At 36.7% G+C, this 23,513-nt stretch overlaps 1 long non-coding RNA gene across 1 annotated transcript; it reads right to left on the reverse strand.

The window, feature by feature from the left end:
- Positions 1 to 2,127: 2,127 nt before the first annotated feature.
- On the reverse strand, positions 2,128 to 18,392 carry LOC309655564. The gene is made up of 2 exons (XR_014260892.1): positions 3,975 to 18,392; positions 2,128 to 3,801 (listed from the first exon to the last, which is right to left on the reverse strand). It is a non-coding gene; the product is annotated as an uncharacterized lncRNA (long non-coding RNA).
- Positions 18,393 to 23,513: the final 5,121 nt, after the last annotated feature.

Below are 23,513 nucleotides of genomic sequence, written 5' to 3' on the forward strand. Positions count from 1 at the left end.
TAACTTTACTAAATTTATTTATTAGTTCTAATAGTTTTCTGGTGGAGACCTTAGGGTTTTCTACATATTGTATCATATCATCTGCAAGTAGCAACAGTTTTACTTCTTCCCTTCCAATTTGGATGCATTTTATTTCTTTTTCTTGTCTGATTGCTGTGGTTAGGACTTCTAATAATATGTTAAATAGAAGTGGCAAGGGTGGACATCCTTGTTCCTGATTTTGGAGGAAAAGCTTTTAACTTTTCACAGCTGAGTATGATGTTAGTTCTGGATTTGTCATAAATGGCCTTTAGTTGTGATATGTTCCCTTTATATCAATTTGATGAAAGTTGTTTTTTTTTTAAACCATGAATGGATGTTGAATTTTGTCAAATGTTTTTCCTGCATCTTTTGAGATGAGTATGTGATTTTTATTCTTCCTTTTGTTAATGTGTTGTGTCATATTGATTGATTTGTGAGTATTGAACCATCTTTGCATCCCTGGAATAAGTCCCAGTTGATTGTGGTATAGGATCATTTTTATATATTGTTGAATTTGATTTGCTAATATTTTGTTGAGGATTTTTGCATCTATATTCATCAGAGATATTGGCTTATAATTTCTTGTTTTGTAGTGTCCTTGTCTTGGTTTGATATCAGGTTAATGGTGGCCTCATAGCATGAATTTTGGAGTGTTCCATACTCTTCAACTTTTTAGAATAGTTTCATAAGGATAGGTATTAGCTCTTTTTTATATGTTTGGTAGAATTCTCCTGTGAAGCCATCTGGTCATCAACTTTGGTTTTCTGGGAGGTTTTTAATTTGCAAAGTCAACTTTACTACTAGTGATCCATCTGTTCAGATTGTCTATTTCTTCCTGATTCAGTATTGGCAGATTGTGTGATTCTAGAAATTTGTCCATTTCTTTTAGGTTGTCTAATTTGTTGACATGTAACTGTTCATAATATTCTCTTATGATTTTTTGTATCTCTGCAGTATTGATTGTTATTTCTCTTCTTTCATTTCTTATTTCATTTATTTGGGTCCTCTCTCTCTTCTTCTTGATGAGCCCAGCTAAGGTTTTATCAATTTTGTTTATCTTTTCAAAGAACCAGCTCTAGATATTTTTTCTATTTTTACAAAATCTCTTATTTATTTCCTCTCTGATCTTTATTATTTCCTTCCTTATACTGTTTATTCATCTTTTGCTAATAGTAGGTTAGGTTGTTTGAGATTTTTCTTGTTTCTTGAGGTAGGCTTGTATTGCTATAAACTTCCCCCTTAGAACTGCTTTTGCTGCATCCCATAGATTTTGGAAAATTGTGTTTCCATTTTCGTTTGTCCTGAAGTATTCTCTGATTTCTTCTCTGATTTCTACATTGACCCACTGGTTTTTTAGTAGCATGCTGTTTAGACTCCATATGTTTGTACTTTTACCATTTTTTCCTGTAATTCATTTGTAGTTTCACACTATCGTGGTGGGAAAAAATTGCTTGACATAATTTCTGTCCCCTTAAATTTGTCGAGACTTGTTTTTTGGCCTAGCATATGATCTGTCCCAGAGAATAATCAATGTGCACCTGAAAAGAATGCTGTTTGGGGGTGTAATGTCCTGAAGATACCTATTAAGTCCATCTGGTCTATTGTTTCATTTAAGACCAATGTTGCCTTATTGATTTTCTGTCTGGATGATCTGTCTATTGATGTGAGTGGAGTGTTAGAATCCCCTATTATTATTGTATTACTGTCAATTTCTCCCTTTATGTCTGTTAATATTTGCTTTATATATTTAGGTGTTTCTGTATTGGGTGCATATATGTTAATGAGTATAATACCTTCTTCATGTATTTATCCTTTTATGATTATGTAATGCACTTCTTTGTCTTGTTATAGATTTTGTTTTAAAATCAATTTTGCCTGATATGAGTATTGCTACTCCCACTTTCTTGTCATTTCCATTTGCATGAATTATCTTTTTCCATCCCCTCACTTTCAGTTTGTGTGTGTTTATTTCTGAAGTGATTCTCTGGTAAGCAGCATATAGATTGGTCTTTTTTTTTTTTTAATCCAATCAGCAACCCTATGTCTTGATTGGGGCATTTAAAGTAATTATTGATAGGTATGTACTTATTGCCATTTTATTACATGTTTTCCTTTTTTTTTTTTTTTTTGTAGTTCTTCCCTATTCCTTTCTTCTTGTAGTCTCTTCCCTTGTGGTTTGATGATTTTCTTTAGTAGCATGCTTGTGTTCCTTTGTGTATCTAATGTAAGTTTTTGATTTGTGCTTACCATGGGGTTCATTTATGTTGACCTATAACTATATCCGTTTTAAATAGGCAGTCCTTTAAGTTAAAACACATTCTAAAGGATCTATAATTTTTACTCCATTCTCCCACACTTTATGTTTTTGATATCATATTTTACATCTTTATGTTTATCCCTTTACTGATTATTGTAGTTTTACTTGATTTTACAAATTTTTTTGTCTTTTAATCTTTGTCCTAGCTTATTTAAGTGGTTGGTCCTTAGCCTTTACTATATATTTGCCTTTCCGAGTGAGATTTATCCTTTCCTATAAATACTTACTTCTTCTTATAGCCATTTCTTTTCCACATAGAGAAGACTCTTTAACACTTCTTTTAGGGTTGCCTTAGTATTGATGAACTGTTTTAGGTTTTGCATGTCTGAGAAGGTCTTTATCTCCCCTTCAATTCTAAATGACAATCTTGCTGTGTAGCGTATCCTAGGTTGCAGGGTTTTCCCTTTCACCTTTTTAAGTATATCATGATACTCTTTTCTGGCCTGCAAAGTTTCTGCAGAAAAAATCAGCTGATAGCCTTGTGGGGGTTCCCTTGTATATGACTCTGTTTTTCTCTTGCTGCCTCTAGAATTCTCTCTTTATCTTTAACTTTTGCCACTTTAATTATGATATGTTTTGGTGTGGGTTTGTTTGGGCTCATCTTGTTTGTTACTCTTTATGCATGCCTGGTAATTTTTGACAGGACACCAACTTGTGAATTTTATGTACTTGGGGGTTGAATTTTGTTTTTTCCTTTGAATTCTCTTTGACTTGTTCTGGGTTGCAGTTAAATTACTTGGAATCAGTCTGATTTCTTTTGAGTCTTGCCTTTAAGTTTCATTAGGACAGACCCAAAGTCAGTCTTTAGTCTAAGGCTAATTTAGCCCCACTTCTAAGGCAATGCCATATGGAGAACGCTACCTAATTCCCCATGTACGAGGAGGCCTTTCCACTCAGTCTGGTTGTATTAGAACTATTCTCAGCCCTATGTGAGCTTTAGACAGTGTTCACCATCTCCTTTCCCTGGCCTTGGAGAGCTTCCTGTCACATACATGCCCATCAATACTCAGGCAGAATGTCAAAGACTCTCCCTCTTCAGATCTCTGGAAGTCTTTCTCTGTGCAACTCCCTGCTCTACACTCTGCCTCACTAATTCTATCTGCCTTCATCTTCTTGAATTACAAACTCTGTCTCCTTAATTCAGAAAGACCTCTGGTTCTATTTGGGTTCCCTTTTTCTGTTGTACCAAAGCCTAGAAACTCTTAGGGTAGTACACTGGGGCTATTATAGGGCTCACTTAATTTGTTTCATTTCTCTCAGGGATCTCTGGCCTGTAGTGCCAGTTGTCAGACATTTGAATATCAGTGTTTCACATCCCCACCTCCAAGTTTTCTTGTTGTTTAGGGTAGAAAGATAATGTTGTCTACATTGCTGCATCGTGACTGGCATTAGAAGTCTCCTTAAGGGTAACACTGTTTAAAAGCTAAAGCCATTTTATGTATTATTTAGACTTCATCACAAGCCTTTTTTTTTTTAAAATAAATTTATTTTATTTATTTATTATTATTATTATTATTTTTTGGCTGTGTTGGGTCTTCGTTTCTGTGCGAGGGCTTTCTCTAGTTGCGGCGAGCAGCGGCCACTCTTCATCGTGGTGTGCGGGCCTCTCACTGTCACGGCCTCTCTCATCACAAGCCTTTTATTCTTGTCAATTAGAAAACTGAAACTCAGAGAGAAAAATTGTCTAATGTTGAAGAATGTTACAGCATAGAGGTTAAGAGTATGGCTGAAGAGCTAACACCATGAGTTCAAATACTGACTTCTTCACTAATAAGCCATTTGACCACTCTATATTTCTGTTTCAGCATTAATAATAATAATGTCTAATTCATGGAGCTGTTATGTAGAATGTGTCACTTAATACATGTCAGGTGCTCAGAACAGTGCCTGGCAAATATAAATTTTCAGTAAATGTTAGTTATTGTTATTTTCAAAGTCACATGGTCTGTGGTGGAGCAGGGTCTAAATGGGGTCTCTGTAGCTCTTCAATTCATGTGCTTTTCATTATTTCATGCCGGTTCTGAAATAGTGAGCCTTATGACCATGCTGTTCTCAAGTCTTAGCTGATGGAATCTGTTAAACAAATTTGTTAACACATATACATTAAATGTATTGCTTTAGTTCCTATGTATTCAAGCCATAGAACTAGTTGTTTATGATATGAAGTTACCCGCTAGTGATACAAGTTAATTTAGGGGCAGTAACTTAGGTCTGGGAATATAAAACTTGAAGCTGAAGCATCCCAGATGTCTCTGCTGCCTACAGGAGGCCAATACTTTGATAAATTTGCAAGCAAATGGTGCAAGTATCTTTGACACTCACTTTTTCTCTCCTTTTCCACTTTAGGCCACTCTTTCGCCATATACCCACACTGTACCAATTCAATTCAAATTCAACTCACAGCCCATGAAAATATTTTGGATGGCACCCCTGCCTGAATCACAATGCCCATGGGGGCTGGACTGTTTCTGTAATTTCCTTTCAGGTTCAAAAATCTGTGAAGGACTATTTTAATGAAAGATTAATCTCTTTCAGGAGGTGTGTTTCTATTTAGATGTCTTGAGAACATAGTGAAAGAGACATTGGAACGTTTCTCTTTATTCAAAGAAGAGAGAGAGAGAGAGAGATGGGGAGGGAGAGAGAGAAAGAAACAGAGACAGAGAGGGAAGGTGGGGGCAGAGGGAATGAGAGAGCGAGAGTTAATGCAAGCCACCACTCGTGGAATAAAAAGAAATGATCAAATGAAACTTCCATCATATCTAAATGTTTATAAGAAACATAAAATATTCAGGGTGTTGGAAACTTCTATAAAAGCCCCCAGTGTCCTAAAGAAGGTAAATAATTAGGGGATTGACGAGCTGTCACCCTTACTTTTTCACCACCTTATCTACATTGGTAAGCTCTTAAAATCACTGTCTGTCCTTTTCTTACCAACATGGCCTTCTTTTCTCAGAATTCATCTCAATTAATGTGGCTTTCCTATCAAAATAATATTTTTTTAAAGGCCAATCTGTTTTTCTTATAATCTGGGGTCAATTCAGGCCTTCAAGGGTTTAGTAGGCTTAATTTTTTTTTAATTTCTTCATCGCTTTTATGTCTCTGTCATTTCCCTTTATGATTATATCTGAATGGAATTTCTTCACTTTAATTATAAGTCACTAGTGTTCTTCACAACTTGCTCCCCAAGCGATGAGGAGCAGCTGGTGCTTCCATGAGGCAGGGAGGTGCTGAAAGGGCCTCTCCTCTGTGCTGAGAAGTCCTGTTAGGAATGTCCCATGTTTAAATGTAAGTTCCTTTGTTTGTTTATCTGCAATTGCATGACTGACCTTAGCTAAGTGAAACCTGACGAAAGAGAAGGAAGACTCTCATCACCATCCACTTTTTGTTTTCTTGGCCCACCGAGTACATTTTCCCAAGTTTCTGGCATTTCATGTTAAAATTTATTTGGAACAATTTTTCTGTTTCATATTTAAAAACAAATGCATTATAAGCTCTTTTGTGTTTTGCAGACAAAGCTTTACAAAGTGGTTAACTTTGTGATGTAAGAACAAAAGTTTTGTGTTTTCAAATTATTTTCCATTTGCAACGGTGGAAGTGATGGTATTTTAAACAAAGTTGTAATCTTCAATGAAAAGTGCACTCAGAAGCATCAGTAGACAGTGAAGGGTCTTCTATCGGAACTTCGTACCGTATCAGCCATTTAGCCTTGTCACAAAGAAACTCTTATTTGATCGTTTTACTTCTCCGGAGACCCATTCCGAATGAAGTAAGTCTCCATACACCAGTCAATGCTTGTGCAGGTGGAGGTGGCAGAGCAGACTGAAGCAAAGTGCTAAGTTACATAACTTTACCCCCCCATGGCTTCTGAGAACATGACGTGCTACCACCCCATGCTACCACATGACGTCACCATCCCATTCTCAGGGGAGTGTTTCTCCACACAGTTGAAGTCATTAAATTGTAAATGTCATCATTTACAATAGACTCAGGAAGGATTGGTTAAAACCTGCAAAACATTCTAGAGAAAGGGTTTATTGTGTTTCCATAGTCTTTTTTACAGAGCACAGCTTGGTTTTGTAGATGGGTACAAACAGAGGAAGTTTGAGTAAATAGATGCAGAAAATAAAAGATCTTGTAACTGCAGGTTTTGATCTGATAAAGAAAGTTGCTATGTTGAATGTGTATTTATTTCCATTTCCCTACTGATGTTCTACATTGACTTAGTATAGTGGTGAGATGGAGCCTTACTATGACAGAATGTCCAACTTTATTTAGTGTTTATAACAGCAATTCTCAGCCTTGTTTGGGCATTAGAAAACCTATTGAACTTACAAAAAAATACAGGTTTCTGAGCCCTACCCAAAACCTACTGAAAACAAATTTGTGGAGGTGAGGCCTGGGGATTTGTTTTTTTTTAAACTCCATAAGTGATTCTGATATACATCCAGGATTGAGAATCACACAGTGCGTTCAAATTTTTTTTAGTTTTTATTTCGGGCAGCTCCACCTTTCTTCCCATACATTATAGAATTATCAGAGTAGTTCAATTAATAATCAATTTAAAAGATTCTGGAATATCCAGGTAGATTATTTTTTCAAATAGAGATTTTGAGAATTTTATTCAGTGAGAACATCTCTCCTTTTCTCTTTCTTCAATCTTCTACTCTAAAATAAATAACAGTAATTATTCCTACCGCTCTATTGAGAGTCCACTTTGTCAAACACCATGCTGCCTCTTTTCATTCAATATCTCATTTAATCTTCATATTTATCCTACAAAGTAAATATAATCATGTCCACTGTATAGATGAGACAACTTGAGCAAAGACACATGGCAAAAGCCAGAATTTAAATTGATGCCCATGTGATTTCAAACCTTGTTATTTTTTATACCATCCACCCTATCTCCTGGTTTATTTTCACCTTTCCTACTCTTTTCCTCTCAGCTCCTGTTCCCTTTAGTTCCTTTCTTGTCTTCTTTACCTTTCCATGCTATAAAATGTCTGTCTGGAAAATGAGAGAGAAGGGTGCACACGTCTCACAAAAGTTCTTGGTAGTAATGATTGCCTCAGTCTTCTTGTAAATATTTCCACTTGGAGAAGTTCTCATAGTCACTGATTTGAAAACATTGGTTTGGTATCCTTTGACTAACGGAAATATTTACATTTTTTGACTGCTTCATTTTAAAGAATATCCTGGGATTTGCTCAAGAGAATATAAAGACCTGCTGTCCCTGTTTCCATTTCCAGACCCAGACATGACCCCAGTACATTGAAGCATCTGCTTTTAATTTTACATATTTTCTATCTTAAGGGTCATCTTTCTGAACTAGGTTTAAAGTAGCTCAACAGACTACAAATGTGAGGTGAAGGTAATGAGGCAATGACTCTGGTTAAAAAGTGGAAGAAATTACAGAATTATCTCCCTGGGATGTTGAAAATCTCTGTAACCTGGGCTTTGGTGGAATTATATAGATGGCCTCCCATTCATGGCCTCTCATCTGTACTTGCCATGCACCCCAGTGCATCTAGCTTCTCATCCACCTGTTCTTCTCAAATACTGCCAAAGAAATGCAGCATTGCTTATCCCTTTCTCCTCTAATCCACTTACTTTTCTCTCTAGGTTTGGGGCATTGGGAAAATGGTTATGGCTTAAAACTACCATGTAAAATAAGGAGAGAATTTAAAAATTGATATGAGCTTTGGGGAAAAGTTTTGACCCTTTCTGTGGGGCTGAGGTGGGCATATACTTGAGAGGACAGACTCCATGTGATATTTTATAGCATTTGCCTAGAAGTTGTAGAGGAGACTAGTTCTAGATTCAGGAATACAGAGATGAACAACTTCTCTTGATCAATTTCAGAACTGAAGAAATTGACCAAGTTGGCAAGGATTGAATACTCCTGCTTAGCAAAATATATTACACATAGGTGATGCTCAATAAATATTTGTTAACTGAGTGTGCAACCAAAGAAGACTAGAAGGAGATGTTAGTGTAGACAACTGGAAGCCACAGTGCACTGATGTGGAGTCATAAATGTCCATTTCTGCCCTTAAGACCATGTGTGACCTTAGGCAAGTGACAGAGCTTCCCTAAGTTCTGCTTCTTCTTCTTCTCCAAAATGAGGGTTGTTGTGACAGCTACCTCACAGGTCGTTGTGAAGATTAAATAAAATGTTATATGTGAAAGTACTTTGTAAATTACTGGCTGTGAATAATCAATCAAGGAAATAGGAGAACCCTGACATCATAGATATGTAGTGTGGATTTAACTAAAGGTTTGGTAGAGAGTCATGAAAGAGAAATTAATGGGGGTAAAGTTATACAGACTATGTATGTTTGAACCTAAAAGCTATTGCTTAAGACAGAAACTCTGGTTTAAGGTAGATAGTTGATTCAGGGCAAGAATCATCTCTTATTAATACTTATAGTTCCAGTTCCAGCAGGGAACTGGACGTAGACGTTCAGTGCATGTTTGAGGGACAGATGGATGGGTGAACAGATGGTTGTGTGGCTATATAGCTCTATAGTCATTTTTGCTTCAAAAATGGAAAAGCAGTTTTTGATATTCTCTTTAGCTCAGCCCAGTACAGTTTTAAAAGAAAACCAACATCACAACTTTTAGTAAACATTTTGGTAAGACATGCAGTGTTTTACCTATTTTTTAGAAAAACAGATGATGACATGAAATACTGCTGAGAGAACACGGCTTGTTCTGTGTGACTGGAAGCCACATTTTCTGAATTAGTATTATAGTCAACTGACGAGACCCAGCCAACTGTTTAATGATTGTTAAAGCAGAAAAGATATATAAAGACTGTGCCATCAGCCTTTTTCCTCACATACCAGAGTGTGCACAGTGGTGCCTGCTGGCAATGGGAACCAGTATCCTTTATTAGGTACTGGGGTGGGAAGCAGGGAGTGATCCACGTTGGGGAGGCAGTTTCATATAGAATTAGAGGCAATTATAAATGAGACATTTAAGTTCCAAGATTTATTTGAACCTATCAGAGCTTCAAAAGCACCAATTTGGCATATCTCAGGATTCGTGAGTTCATTTTGGTATGCTTGAGCTTTTGTGCCCTTACATTTTGCCCATTAACATCTTGCACAGAGGAGAATTGTGTATGTTTGTAGATATGCATCCAAACTATTGGTGAATTCCACCAAGTAGCTGTTTGGTTGCACAAACTTGTTTTGATAGTTTGAAATCCCCTGTAAGGAAGCAAGACACAAACATTTGACCCTTGGAGGCTAACCAGAGAGACATGAAGCTCTAGGAAAACAGTTCAGTTCCTGGTATTGCTCCCGTGGGGAAACTTACTTGGGATATGCGAACGCGTCAAGTTTAAGCCTACGCCAGAGAAATAGGATGCTTCCTAGTGACTAGACAGCCAATCTTCAGCCATAAAATCATAATTATAATGCCTATGTGTAAAGGAGAGAAAACCCTGAGGTTCTGGGCAGTAGAGAATGGCGCAGGCACATAGATATTACTAGCAGCCCACATCAGTATATCTAGGCTTAACAGGTAAAAACTCATTCCTTTCCATTTTTCCATCTTCAAGACCTTAAAGAATCCCTAGAATTTGTACTGAGAGCAAATAGGTTATCCTATGATATTATTAGGTGAAGTGTGGGTATAGAGACCTCTTTACTATTTATTTATCTATCGACAGATATTTATTGACCAGATGCTATTTGCCGACTATTATTCTAGGTGCTTGGGTTACAGTGATGAACACAACAAAACCCCTGCCTGTATGATTACCTTCTGGTGGAGAAGATCAACAGTGATCAGTTAACCAGATAAACATATATGATAATGTCAGATAAAGATAAACATGGTGGAGAAAGATAGAGATATGGACTATCACAGATTGGGTTGGTCATTTTAAAGGAAGTGGTCAAGGAGTAGACACTGGAGGAGAGAACTGAATGAAATGAGGGATGGTACGGGGGAGAGTAGGGGAGGAAGGTGAGCAGCATGTCCAGAGCCCTGAGATGGGATCAAGCTTAGTTTCTTAGAGAAGCAGAAAGGAAGGCAGGATCACAGGGAAGAGAGCAGGACTAGAGTTAAGAACGAGGGATGCCCGTGCAGATCATGGTTAGAATTTAGATATTATTCTAAGTGTGATGAGAAGTATCAAAGAATTTTTGAGCAGGTGAACAATATGATTGGATTTGTATTTTAAATTCATCTTTGTGCTGCCATATAGCCTGAACTTCTTGGGGGCAGTCACAGCTTGGAAGCAAGGAGACCAGTTATACCCTCTCATGATCTCTAGTTTACAAAGAGTATGAAATCCTCAAGGGCAGAGAATACATCTCTACATATTATTGTTTCTAGTGCTTTGCCTTATCCTAGCACTTCATAGGTGTTTGGTTAAGTATTGAATATATTCTAGAAGAGCGGGTAAAGGAAATTTCTAATTTAGAGTGGGCCAGAAATACCTCAGCCTCATGACTTAACGACCCTTCTCACAGATGGGTTTCCCCCCCCTCCATGAGGGGTGAATCAGGTTCCTTCTGTTTTCTAGAGTCTCCTGATTCCCTGGAATTATGGGAAGATAATTGTAATAATGACCATATAGTACCTGCAGGGAAATATTTGGGGAGCTGTGAAAGCATCACATGAAATGAGAAGGAGGAGAAGTTTGAGCCATACAGAAAGTGTGACTTGAGGCTAGAAATCAACACTAGATAGGTCAGCTGGTCAATTTGTTTTCTTGACTTGAAAGACACTTTGCGGATTTAAACCATGGAAGTAGTAAAATCTTTTTCCCCCTTGTCGGTATAAAATGTATTCAATAAGGTCAGTGAGTATAGGATAAGAAATAGGTCTTCTTCTCCCTCTGGAGACTTGTCAGAAAATCATCTTTTCCTAGCTAAATAAAAGAGACAAATCTGTGCAGGCCTCCTCCTCATAATTTTAACTTGTGGGTGTCAGGTAAGTCTGTGAGCTCCCGTCCTTATTATAAACACTGTCTCCAGAGGAGGCAAACATTCTTAATTTTTACAGTCACGATGCAGTCATGCTTTGAGATCATCTGAGAAGTGCTGTAGAAGCACAAAGAATTATTACTATCATTATGGCAGTAGTAACTATGATTATAATGCAGTTAGGGGGAGTCGAGGAGGAATGGCTGTTAAGGGTGAAGAAGATTTACCCCCATGTATCTGAGTAAGATTTGCAGTATCAAAAACAGTGTGTGTGTGTGTGTGTGTGTGTGTGTGTGTGTGTGTGTGTGTGTCGTGGGCACAGGGAGGCAGATGTGGGTATTGGGATATCATTACTGGAAGATATGTACTCAAGTCCATTTTAGTGAAACCGTGTTCAGAAAACATCCCATTCCTCTACTTAAAACCTACAGCACAGCTTTGCCTTGTTTCAATAGTAATATGTTGGTGTGAAATATGATTTCCCTGCATGTCACTTGGGGTGTGATGGTGATCTCAGAAGCTCTGGATGCAGTAGGAGTTTGTGATATAAAGTATTTATTTCAGATATTATTCTAACTGCTCTGGGGAATAAGAAGATGTGACAGAAGGTCTATAGTTTGGCTTCTTTGTCATTTAGTATGTTTCCTTCACTTTCTGGATCTCCACTTTTGGGAATCTGTGATTCTGAAACACTAATAGTTACTCATTAGGCAAGCATTTATGGAGTATCTATTAAATGTCATGCCTAGTGTTAGCTTGTAGGATTAATGAGATAAATATGAATTGTCCCCTGCTTTAAAGGTTTTACAGGTTAGTGAGGGAGTCAGACAAGAATATCAGTGGGTTTGACGTGTTAAATTCTAGTTCACCAATTGCCCAAGTGCCATGATCAAATTTATACCTTAGATGTCTCCCTCTGGAGTTGGTATGTAGGATGGATTTAAGTGGGCTGCACTGGAAGCAGGGAGAGCCTGATCAAGCCCATTGCAGAAGTACAGGTGAAAGATAAATGCCTAACTCTTGTGTCTTTTGAAAGATTTTTCATCTCCCAAACCCAAATGCTTGACATTATTTATCATGAGTCCAGGTGGAGGAAACGACTGGTTTGTAGGATTCGGTTAATTTGTGTGGTTGCAATGTTCCGTTCCCTGATCATGTGGCCTGGCTGTGAGGAAAAGGTCGGTGATCATCTCTGCAGGGGTGGAAAATGCCTGGATGTTTCCTCTGAGTTTGATGGATTCTGTGCAATTTGAGAACTTGACTTACTCAGAAATGTTTTGTGAGAAGTTGTTATAAAAGGCTAGGGTTACATGTAACATTTTGGACATGGTCCTACATGTTGCCTAAGAGAGTGTGCACAATGACAATGACCAAAATGATTGCCTCTTTTATACCAGAGTGGATTGCTTAGAGAAATTTAAGAGACCTTCTTCTGGGATTTGAGAATTATTCTGAGGGTGGGGAAGGGAGGGAGGGAGAGTGACTGAGACCAAGAGACTACATCTACCTTGACTGGGGTAGATACAATGCGTTTTGGGAGAAGATCCTGGTTGTTCATTTCAGGCATAGGGTTCAACAAGTAAAACTCACAGGACTATATGAAATATACTCTATAAATTCTTCCCTATCTTGAGAAAGCTATAAACCCATGACTTTTAAGATTATAAAGATTATAAAGAAGCTCACTGTTTTGAATTTATAATTTTGAAAGGCTGAGTTTGACTTTTTATCACTGGGAAGACTGTAATCACTATGAATTAACGATGCAGAGTATGTTTACAGGGGTCGTGTTTTACCCATTCTGGAATCAAAGAATTTTGGGGGACTTCTGGAACTTTGTTTGTATTCAAATATTTGCTGTTAATTACAAAAGAGGCTTAATTGACATCGGCCTAACTTCACACCAGACCTGAGTTACAGAGTGTGGGGACCAGCTGTTTCCATTCCCTCTGAGAGTATGGAAAAGAGGAATGACTTTAAATTGAACCAGGAAAGATAAAGCCAGTAAGTCTCTTTTTTTAGCACATATAATATAACAAACAAACAGCAGAAGACTGATATCAAATAATCAAGAAAAATATACTAATGGTTATTTTAATGAGACCTTGAAATAGCCTACCTTGGTTTTGCCAAACTCTTCTTTTCCTAAGAGTTTCGTTAAAATAGGAGTCTGCTACCTTTGAGGTATCCTTTCAGGTGTGGCAAAGGGACTAGAAAAGCTCTGTAACTTCTGTATTAACCTAACGCTATATGTAATTGTAAGTTACCTTTGGAGCATTTGCTGCATGGACCGTTGTTGAATTTAAAGGGGATACTCTTTTATTGCTTCTAAGTGAGAAAAGGCTTTCCAGCTTCGTTGTCAGAAAACGACTTTACCAGAAACAGAAATAATATGGGCTGCATGGCGACACACTCCAGGATGTGAAATCACTCCCTTCTATAGTTACATGGATGATTTTTACATCTTCAGAAGAAACAAAAAATGGTCCCCCGTTAAGACGCATAAATGTAATTTGATTGATATTTATTAATACCTTCTTATTGTAGGCAACATGCTAAATATTTTCATGTGCATGATCTCATTACATCATATTTGATTAAATGAGGAAACAGATATAAGAGACTAGTAAACTTTATTTTTTTCAGAGACGCAGAGCTAAAATGTGGCAGAACTAAGACTTAAAACCCTGACTTTGAGGTTCAACATCCTTTCCTGTGTGTCTGTGGTCTTCTGCTCTCACTGACATAACTGCTGATAACTCTCTGGCTGTCAGGCAAATAGGCTGAGCCCCAGGCAATATCTCTATCCCACCCACACCGCCTTTAACCCTCACCCCACCCCCAAGCTAAGTTCTAACCTACTCACTGAAAGTTTCTACCTCTGCCTTTTGTCCTCTTCTATAATAAGTGTTGAGACAAGAACTTCAGGATCCCCTTTAACTTTCAGAAATTTTGGTTTCAGAGGTCTTCTTAATACACACTTTGCTGTAGTGTTCCGAATCATGCTACAGAGAATCTGTTAGTTCTAACTCCCCAATATTTCTCAAATTGGTCAAATTTCCTCCATTACCACATGTTCTGTCCTAGCTCAAGCCACCATCTTGGTAGAGGCAAGAGTCTGAATTACTGTAAAAGTTTTCTCATCCTTTGCCCTTCAAGAGTGTGGTCTGAGAGCCAGTGGCTTCCAGACCAGACCATCACCCAGGAGCTTATTATAAATACAGAATTTCATGCCCTGCTTTAGAGAATCAGAATCTGCATTTTGACAAGATCCCCAAATCTTTGTGTATACTCTAAAGTTAGATAATCACTGTTCTAACAGACTTCCCCATATGAGCTTTTAAAAATGGATATACGTCCATACCATTTCTCCACTTTAAGTCCTTAATGTCTTCCCATCTCACTTATAACAAAGCCCAAACTCCTTACAATAACCTATAAATTAATTCAAGATCTGATTCTTATCTACTCCCAGGTACACTGACTTCCTTTCAGTTCCTAAAACACACCAAGCTTCTACCCACAAGATTTACCTTCATTATTTCCTCTACCCAGAACACTACTCTCCTGCTTCTGGACTGATATTAGTTTTCTTTCTTTTACCTCAGTTTAAATATCACATCTTAAGGAAAATTCACCTGACAACTTTAAGCAAGTTCCTCCAGTTTTTCTATATTATAACCATGCTGTTTTCCTTTAGAACATGTATCTCAATTTATGATTATTTTATCTATTTTCCCTAACAATTGTCCATTTTCCCTATGGAACTATGTAAGGGTAAGACCATGACTGTTTCCCTAGCACTTAACACAGTGATTAGCACAGAGAAGGCACTCTATAAATGTCTGTGAAAAAGTGAATAAACATGCTATGGTTATGCTTTTTGCTTATTAAATTTTTTCAGGAGTATATAATTCAGGAAAGTTTGTTAGTGTTTATAATTATTGCAATTGCTACTAGTTTTTTTGTAGTTTTACCTGAATTGTGTTCAGTTAGCTATACACATTTTGTAAGGCTTTCCTAATACTGACTTTTAGCATTACCAGGAAAGTGATTTTCATTTCAAAGCTATTTGCAAATGAGAGCTAGTTCTCATTTACCTACTATAACCAACACATATTGCTCTTATATCAAATGTCTAGCCATGTCCTTAATGGGAGCTAGAGAAGGTTGTCTACAAGTATAATTGCTTTGGTCTAGAGTTGATGGTTGAACATACTGGGCAAATATTCTTTCTTTCTTTCTGCTTTCTTTTTATTTTTTAAGAGAGAGTGCAGTAAAGGATGTAGGGATGAGTTCAAGGGCTGATGTCTTGAAATATTAGGCTGTAACTGATGGCTAATCCAGGGTCAGAAAAAGAAAACTCCCTTGTGATGTATTGTTGCACAATTGCATAAAGCAGATGTGTAATAAAGGCTTGTGTCTTTCCCTGAAACATCTGGCATTACTCATCATGAGAAGCAGGTGCTTAGGTTGGACTGACCACATGTCTGTTCCAGGATGACACATTTCTGTTCTTTCTGGGTTGCATTTGAATTTTCTTTGGCTCCTGTCAACCCAAGCACGTTGATGATCAAAATGATAACGCAGAGAAAGATTGCCTAAGAAAAAGAGTAAACAAGGTAGCTGCTTTTTCTGGCATCATGAGACTGTGAGTTTCAGGAAAATTAGTAAGCCACCTTGTGACTGACACCCCATGACAATCCAGATATCAGGCTTGTATACTTGTTGTGACAGGTTGGATCATGACTTCCGTGGATGGGGCCTGTCTCCAAATGGAGTGTTTGCCTGCTACTTAGTCTTTGTTAGGTCTTAGTCAGACATGGGTCAGGGTGTCATAAAAGTTTACTGAATCGTATCCTTCTCACGTAAGCCACTGTGTCTCACAGGACAAAGATTTGTGAAAGTATTGGGAAAAAGTTTACAAACGCATAAAACTTCAGCCAGTGTACATCTTGTAAAAGCTCACTAAGAGAACATGGTGAAATCCCCTGTCCTGATATGTCTTTTTTCCTTGCTTTACTCTCATGTGGAATCAAATCATTGATTGTTAGATTTCCAGGATGAAAACCATCTGGTTATTCAGGTCCATGCATACTGCTTGGATTGTGATCTCTTTGAATCCCATGCAGAGTTTGGCTGGGACTTGTTCATATTTGAGTTTCTAATAATGGCATTGTTTCTCAAGGTATGGTGTTTGATTATCTGCTTCAGAGTTACCTGGCATGCTTGTGGAAAGCATAGATCCCTGGGGCTACCCCTACAGATCTACTGAATCAGTGTCTCTGACATAAAGTTTGAAAGTTTATGTTTTCAACAAGTGTTCCACATGATGCGTATGAATTCTAAAGTTTGAGAACTACTAGCTTGTGTTGAAGCTAAGTTTGCTATTTTTAATTATTTTCTAATAGGCTTTAAATAGAATTGGGGGTTAAAATAGTCAACTTTAAAAGTAAGGATTTCATGGATCAGCAATAGCCTTACAACCCATTTTTGGCTTGTCAGCCATGATGCTAATGAAAGTTATCCTATAGTTAACCCTTAGAAATGTGAGTGTATGAGTCATACTCAAATGTGATTCTTCATAGGACAAAGACTTATTTTCAGGGATGGTTTACATAGTTTGGAGTGTGTGTGTGTTTGTGCATATGTGCATATGTGTATAGAAGAAAGGGGAGTAAATTGGGGGCCTGTTGTGTATGAGAACTTTAGATTACTCCTTCTTATCCCAGGTCAGATACATACAGATTACAAGAACTAAGAGGAATTTGTCTTTTGGATTTTACCCGTAGTGAAGTGATTTTAAGAAGTATTTTCTTTGTCTTTTTCTTTTGCAAAAGAATAGATATCTACTATACCTAAGCTCTTTTCATTACCCCCCCTTTTTTTTTTTCTTTTAAGTCTATAGTGCAGAGACATAAAAACTATCATTTAAAAACCATTTAGGATGTTTTAGTCCTCACTTAGAAACATAATCCTCATTTCTCAGAAACATTTATTGAACTATAAAATATTAATACAACCAGAAAGTATGCAAACAGAGCTTCATCAGGTAACCAGTACTGAGATCCAGAAACAAAACCTCATTGACACCCTAAAAGTCACTCTTGTCGCTAATTCTGGTCACTAAGACTTCCCAAGAAAAAACATTTTCCTGATGGCTAGAAGTCATTTTATTTCTAATAAATATCTAACCACTTTACTTATTTTTTATAAATATTAGTCTTTCTCCAGATATTGGAATCTTTAACATCTTGATGATCAATATTAATTCAATCTGAACTTTTTTGACTAAATATTGACTTAAAAAACTCTTTCCTTTTACTAATTTATAATTCTAGAAGTTTTCTTTCATTAAGTAAAATTCTCTAGGTTCAACTTGAATCATTTCTGTTTAGTTCATGTTTTGTTTCTAACCTGAAATGTACAAATTAAAATTTCAGGGTAGAAGTAGATATGTAGTCAATATTAATTATGGAACACTCAGGGCAATTGTTTGAACTACATTAATTTAAAACAAGGGGTTAACAATTTTTCCATTTTATCCAATGGGAAAATTTGGTCAACAAGCAAACCAATTGATTGGATATAATGGATTTAACACAATGGTTTATTGGGACTAGGGATAATTCAATAGGAATTGATATTTGGTGTATTTGGGAGCTACAAATAAAAAGAAATACAGAGCTATTAGGGACTTCAACATGATTTTCTTTTTTAGTCATAAATCAGACTCAGCAAGGGGCAAGCCTGTTGTCTGCAGGATTAAAAGAAAGGTGTCATGACAATGTGAAAAGAATACTGTACCTGTGGTCTGCAACCTTGTTGTGTGACCAAAGGCAAGTCATATAACCTCACTAAGAATCAGTCTCCAAATCTACAAAATGAGGATAATAATATTTTCTTTGCAAAGTTGTGGTGAGAAATAAATAAGATTAGTGTTTATAACCATCTAAGCAAACAGCTGAACATAGTAACTGATCAATCACTGTGAGCTTCCTCTCTCCTTTAGCATGGCATTTCTAAAGGGATTTAACATGGGAGGTCTATTCTAGCAGAAAATAAGACAACACCATACTGTATTCTTTCCCACACATTTCCTTCCTTCCTTCCTCCCTCCCTCCCTCCCTTCCTTCCTCCCTTCCTCCCTCCCTTCCTTCCTTCATTCCCTTTCTTTCTCTCTCTCTCTCTCTCCTAAGCAAATGCATGCTAATTACATGAAAATTTGGAGATAGGGATATACCAAAATAACTCCCTTACTCCTACACTCTCAGAGACAGTCACAGTTAACATTGGTTTTTATAGACATCTCATTTACCACTGTGTTTCCTTAGAACCCCTCAGAACAGTAGGTTTACTCAATGTTTGAGGAACTGAACTTTTTCAAAGAAGATATGAAAGTAGTTGTAAATTCTTTATGAATATTAATTACTGGCTTAGAATGGAATTCAGCAGACTTTCTGGTCCACCTGTTATTTTTTCGATCCTTAAGGACAGATATTTGTCCTATTTACTTCTCAAATAACTCTAGGGACAGAGTTGATAACGTCTCTTTTTATAACAGGGTAGATCTAAAAGCAGATGTTAATAAACTAAAACATTATGAAATTCTATTTTATTAGATTTGCATTGCATTTTAAGATTAAATCTGCCTTTTTATCTTTCCCTCCCTCCCTCCCTCCCTCCCTTCCTTCCTTCTTTCCTTCCTTCCTTCCTTCCTTCCTTTCTCTCTAGTACAGCATGGTGGGGAAAACTGATTTCATTCATTCTCTGCCTTGGGATATAGGCAACTTCAGCTACCTTGTCTCACCGGGGAAATAATGCCTGCCCTGCTTTCCTCTTATGTGGTGATTGTCGAAATCAACTGTGATAATGTATGTTTTTTATGCAATAAAGTGCTATAAACTTTTTGTATTGATATAACAATAACAGTAAAATTATCATGTATAACATTAACATAAATATTTCTGTTGGGCTATACATGAAGCAATGAACAGAATTGACTTTATTCTCTGATTATGTTATTTTATTTCATAAAGAGATTTATTTCTAGGTCCTAAACATTCTGGATACGTGTATGAAGGCAGGAAGCTATACCTAGAAGTACAGAATTTCCCAACTGCCTGGAATTTTTAATGGATTATCATGTCACCTCTTTACTAACTTTCAGTCTAGAAATTCAGAAAACAGAATTAGAAAAAAAGAGAATAATACATTTTTCTAGCCTTCATCTTACCCAGGATGAGGCCCAAGTGTATTACCATTTTCCCTCAGTTTCTATACTTAGATACAATAATAACTGTTACCAAAGCATTAAATGAGCTACCTTGCATTTGGGGAAGAAATAACATTAACCACTAAATTTTACAATCATGCATTCCTTAGACATAGGTAAGACTTCTGTGTCTCTGCACAGAAATAATATATGTTTTGAAGTCAGAACAAACTGGTTTTGAGTCATTGTTCTACTTTATCAGCTATGTGACTTTGGGGGTAAATTATTATCTTCTTTGAATCTCAGCTTTGTGAGGATTAAATGAAATGGCATATATCGTGTGCCCAGGACAGAGCTTGGCAGATTTTAGGCGTTCTGTCAGTGTTAGTTCCCTTTTCCTTCCGTCACAACACCAAAATGTTTACTTATTTTAAGAGATATGAGGGGTTTGATAGTTTAGAATCATATGAAAAATCTATAACATTTATTTTACCGAGGCATAGTGTAAAAATCCATGCTTTTGCCTACGTGAATTAAGAGGCTAAAAGTTATATTCTCAAAAAAGATGTTTTATTGGAAATTGTTTACCTTGCATAATGCACACACATATGCTATAATTGGATTAATGCCTTAAATGTGAAATTAAAGCCATAGAGGGGATAGGAGAAAGTATAGGAGAATATTTTAATGATCTTGGATTAGAAAAAGGCTTTCTTCATATGTCAGCAATTCAGGGATCATAAAAGGAAATTATGTCACATTTGATTATACTAAAATTTAAGACCTCTGAATAGCAAAAAAGTAACTATAAAACAAAGAGTAAACTGTGGAAATTTATTTATAATTCAGAAGCAAGGCCAATATCCTTAGTATTTAAGGAGCTCCTACAAATCAATAAGAAGATAAACAACTTAGTACAGTAACCAAAGGTCCTGAAAAGGCAAATGTCTAAGTAACTCACTCTTTTCCAAAAATCCTTACCTTGGTAGTCTTGAGTCCAAGTACTGGAGAGTGAGTATTAAACCATCTTTATACATGAATGGGAAGACAGTGGTCCTATATTTGGGCATTGTGATTAGCTCCATTTTTCATGAATGACTTTTCTTGACTGGCTGAGTATTTATACCTGTAAGTTTCCTAAAAATATTGTTTAAAAATTCTAGTTTTTTAAAATAGTGATCTTTTAAAACATCTCTATTTACTCTATCTTCTTTGTCAGAGCATTAGGGAACAGATACTTAACCCTTTCTTGATGACTTAATTATTAAGAACACTGATTATTGTATTCTACAATAATGCAGGGCAATGAGGTTAGGAAAGCCCGTTTACCTCTGTGCTCATTAGGTTCAGATTGCTATGCATTTTGAATTCTTAGGGAGATATTAATGCTAGCAACAAAAAGACAACTATATAAATTAAAATTACCCTTGAAAATCTCCTAGGGAGTTTCCACTGTAGAGATCAATGTACAGTCTCTCAAGAATTCCAGAATAGTTTCCCCTAGGCATGGGAAGGGATTGCTATTTCTCTGATTGAGCTTCAGATAAGGTAGTTGGTTCACTATGTGGTATCAGATTCTATGAAAAAAATGTCTGTATTTAAACTCTAAGGTACCTCCTTTGTGTTTATACTTTACGTGAATGTGCTGATTATATCCTCAGACCTATCCTATGAAATGTAAATGTTTTATCCCCATTTTACAGGTGGGGAAATGGAGGCTTTGAAAGATTAAACCCCTTACCAAATAATGCATGGGTGTGAACATATGGGAGAGCCTGTGACTTTGATTTAGATTAATCCCATGCTATACCAAATTTCTTAGAATTGTATATAAAATAAAAGTAAAATGGTTCTGAGTGAGAGTCCAATAAACTTTTTACTGAATAAATTATTGAAGTTTTAGGTGTTAGCTTTGGGAGTGAATGTGCACTAGCTATTCAGAGGCATAACTATCTTCTGCTTCTCATCAGCATTCTGCCTAGGTGAGGCATTACTCTGCATATCTGCAGAAGTGATAACTAAAGTATGAGGTTCCACAGCTTATAAGGATATGTTTTTGATCAAGTGTGCAGCTTGCCACACTGGTATTATAGAAAACACATTATGACTGAGCAACAAATCTAAACAATTTCATTTCGCATTTCACATCTCTGTACTATCGTTGACCTCATGAATCCTTCATTGTGCCTCAGAGTTTGGTGATAGAATTGAGCATATCAGGGAAGGAAGCTTTCCTGGGAAGGATGTCTATAATCAGCTGATGAAATGAATACAACTGGCTATGCCTGGTGTAACTCCTACCATCTACACCCCACAGAAAACCCTGAATAAGGGAAAACAAACCCACCACAGCATGTTTACCATTTATTCATGACTGCACAGTTCTTAATATTCTGGAATCAAAAATAGTGATATGAATAGCAAGAGTTAAGGTGAGGCCCTGAGAAACAGGAAATTTTATATAAACCTCTCTTGTAATGATTGTGATCAAATTACTTAATGTTCCTCTGTTCTTTCTAAGAGGAGATTAGCTAAGGAGTCATTTTCCGAACCTTACTTCAAGCGGTTAACTCTAATACCCAAATGTTTTAGATTCTCATGACATCTAAACTTTTTCTTGTTCTCTTTTCATTGAGAATTCCTTGCATTACTCTTAGGATGAGTCTCTTGTTTCTCTTCAGCCATTATTTACCATCTCCTCTCCCCTCCTCCCTTCCAGTCTCCTCCCCTTCCCAACTCCATCACATGGCTGCTCCACAGGAGAAACCAGCTGAAACAGATTTGTTGAATTATACTTTTTATCTACTTCATAGGATCGATTTTGTTCTTTTTATTAAGCCTCTATTGCTACAGAACTTCCTCCATTTTTAATGTATGAGCTGTCATAAAGGACTCTAATTCTTTCAACTTTTTAGTTTGAAATTACCCTAATTTCTCTGTTTTGTAAATTTGCAGGGATTGGCAGCTCTGTGTTTTGTCCTTCCACCCACTCTCTCTCTTCCCCTCATGCCTGAGAGAACGCCGCTGGTGGCCACACTTTGGACACTGTGGCTAAAACCAGTCACAAGCTGGGTGACTTCCGGCTCTTTCATAACTTCTCACATCTTAGTTTCTTATCTACCAAATGCAAATGATGATAATAATACTTCATGGAGCTGATTAAGTGAGATGATACATATGAAGTTCTTGGCACATTGTATGTGTTAAGGAACTGTTAAACTATTGTTATGATTGTCACCATCTCGTTTCTCAGAAGTTCTTTTGTATTTGAAACATGATCTGTGCTTTGCAGTTCATATTCACTTGGTAATAAATGTATTATGTTGTCTTGATTTCAGTTTTCCAACCCATTCTGATGCTTCTTTACTTACATTTTTCTCTTCTAACTACCACCCTATTTTTCTCCTTTCAATATTACATGGCTTGATGGAGTATTCTATACTGTCAGCTTTGAGTTCAGAATTTTAGAGGCCTTCAGATCTAAAAAGACTGCGGTACCCCTACTCCCAATATCCACCCATATATAAATCAAAATAAAAGTATCTTTTGAAACGACTTTTGAAAATAACACAAAATTCTGTAATAACTACCTCTAGGTTACAGATGGCAAAATATGAGCTTTAAATGATGAAATTGAAGTAGATTTTAAATTCTAGGTTTATAAATTTCTGAATCAATTCACCGAACTTGAACTTTTAGCTTTTTTAGAGGGGCCACTGTTAAGCTGTTATTAGTTTCCATATTAAATAATTCAGCCTTATAAGCCAGTTGCCATTTCCTTGTGAGACAGACATTTAAACACACATACTAGTATATGCATACTATATGCATATACATATAGTTATGTATATATATTCATGGTATTTTTCAAAGTATCAGTACATAAAGTCTGGAAAGAGAAGATAAAGACAGCTGTCACATCTGCCATCTGCTAGCAGATTTTTGTATAGGTTTCTCAACATCTATGAGTCGCCTTTCCTGGTCTGTGAAAATTGGGTCATAATAATATTTTTTCTGG

This window comes from Balaenoptera physalus, assembly GCF_965194825.1.
Source record: "Balaenoptera physalus genome assembly, chromosome: 2".
Lineage (NCBI taxonomy): Eukaryota > Metazoa > Chordata > Mammalia > Artiodactyla > Balaenopteridae > Balaenoptera > Balaenoptera physalus.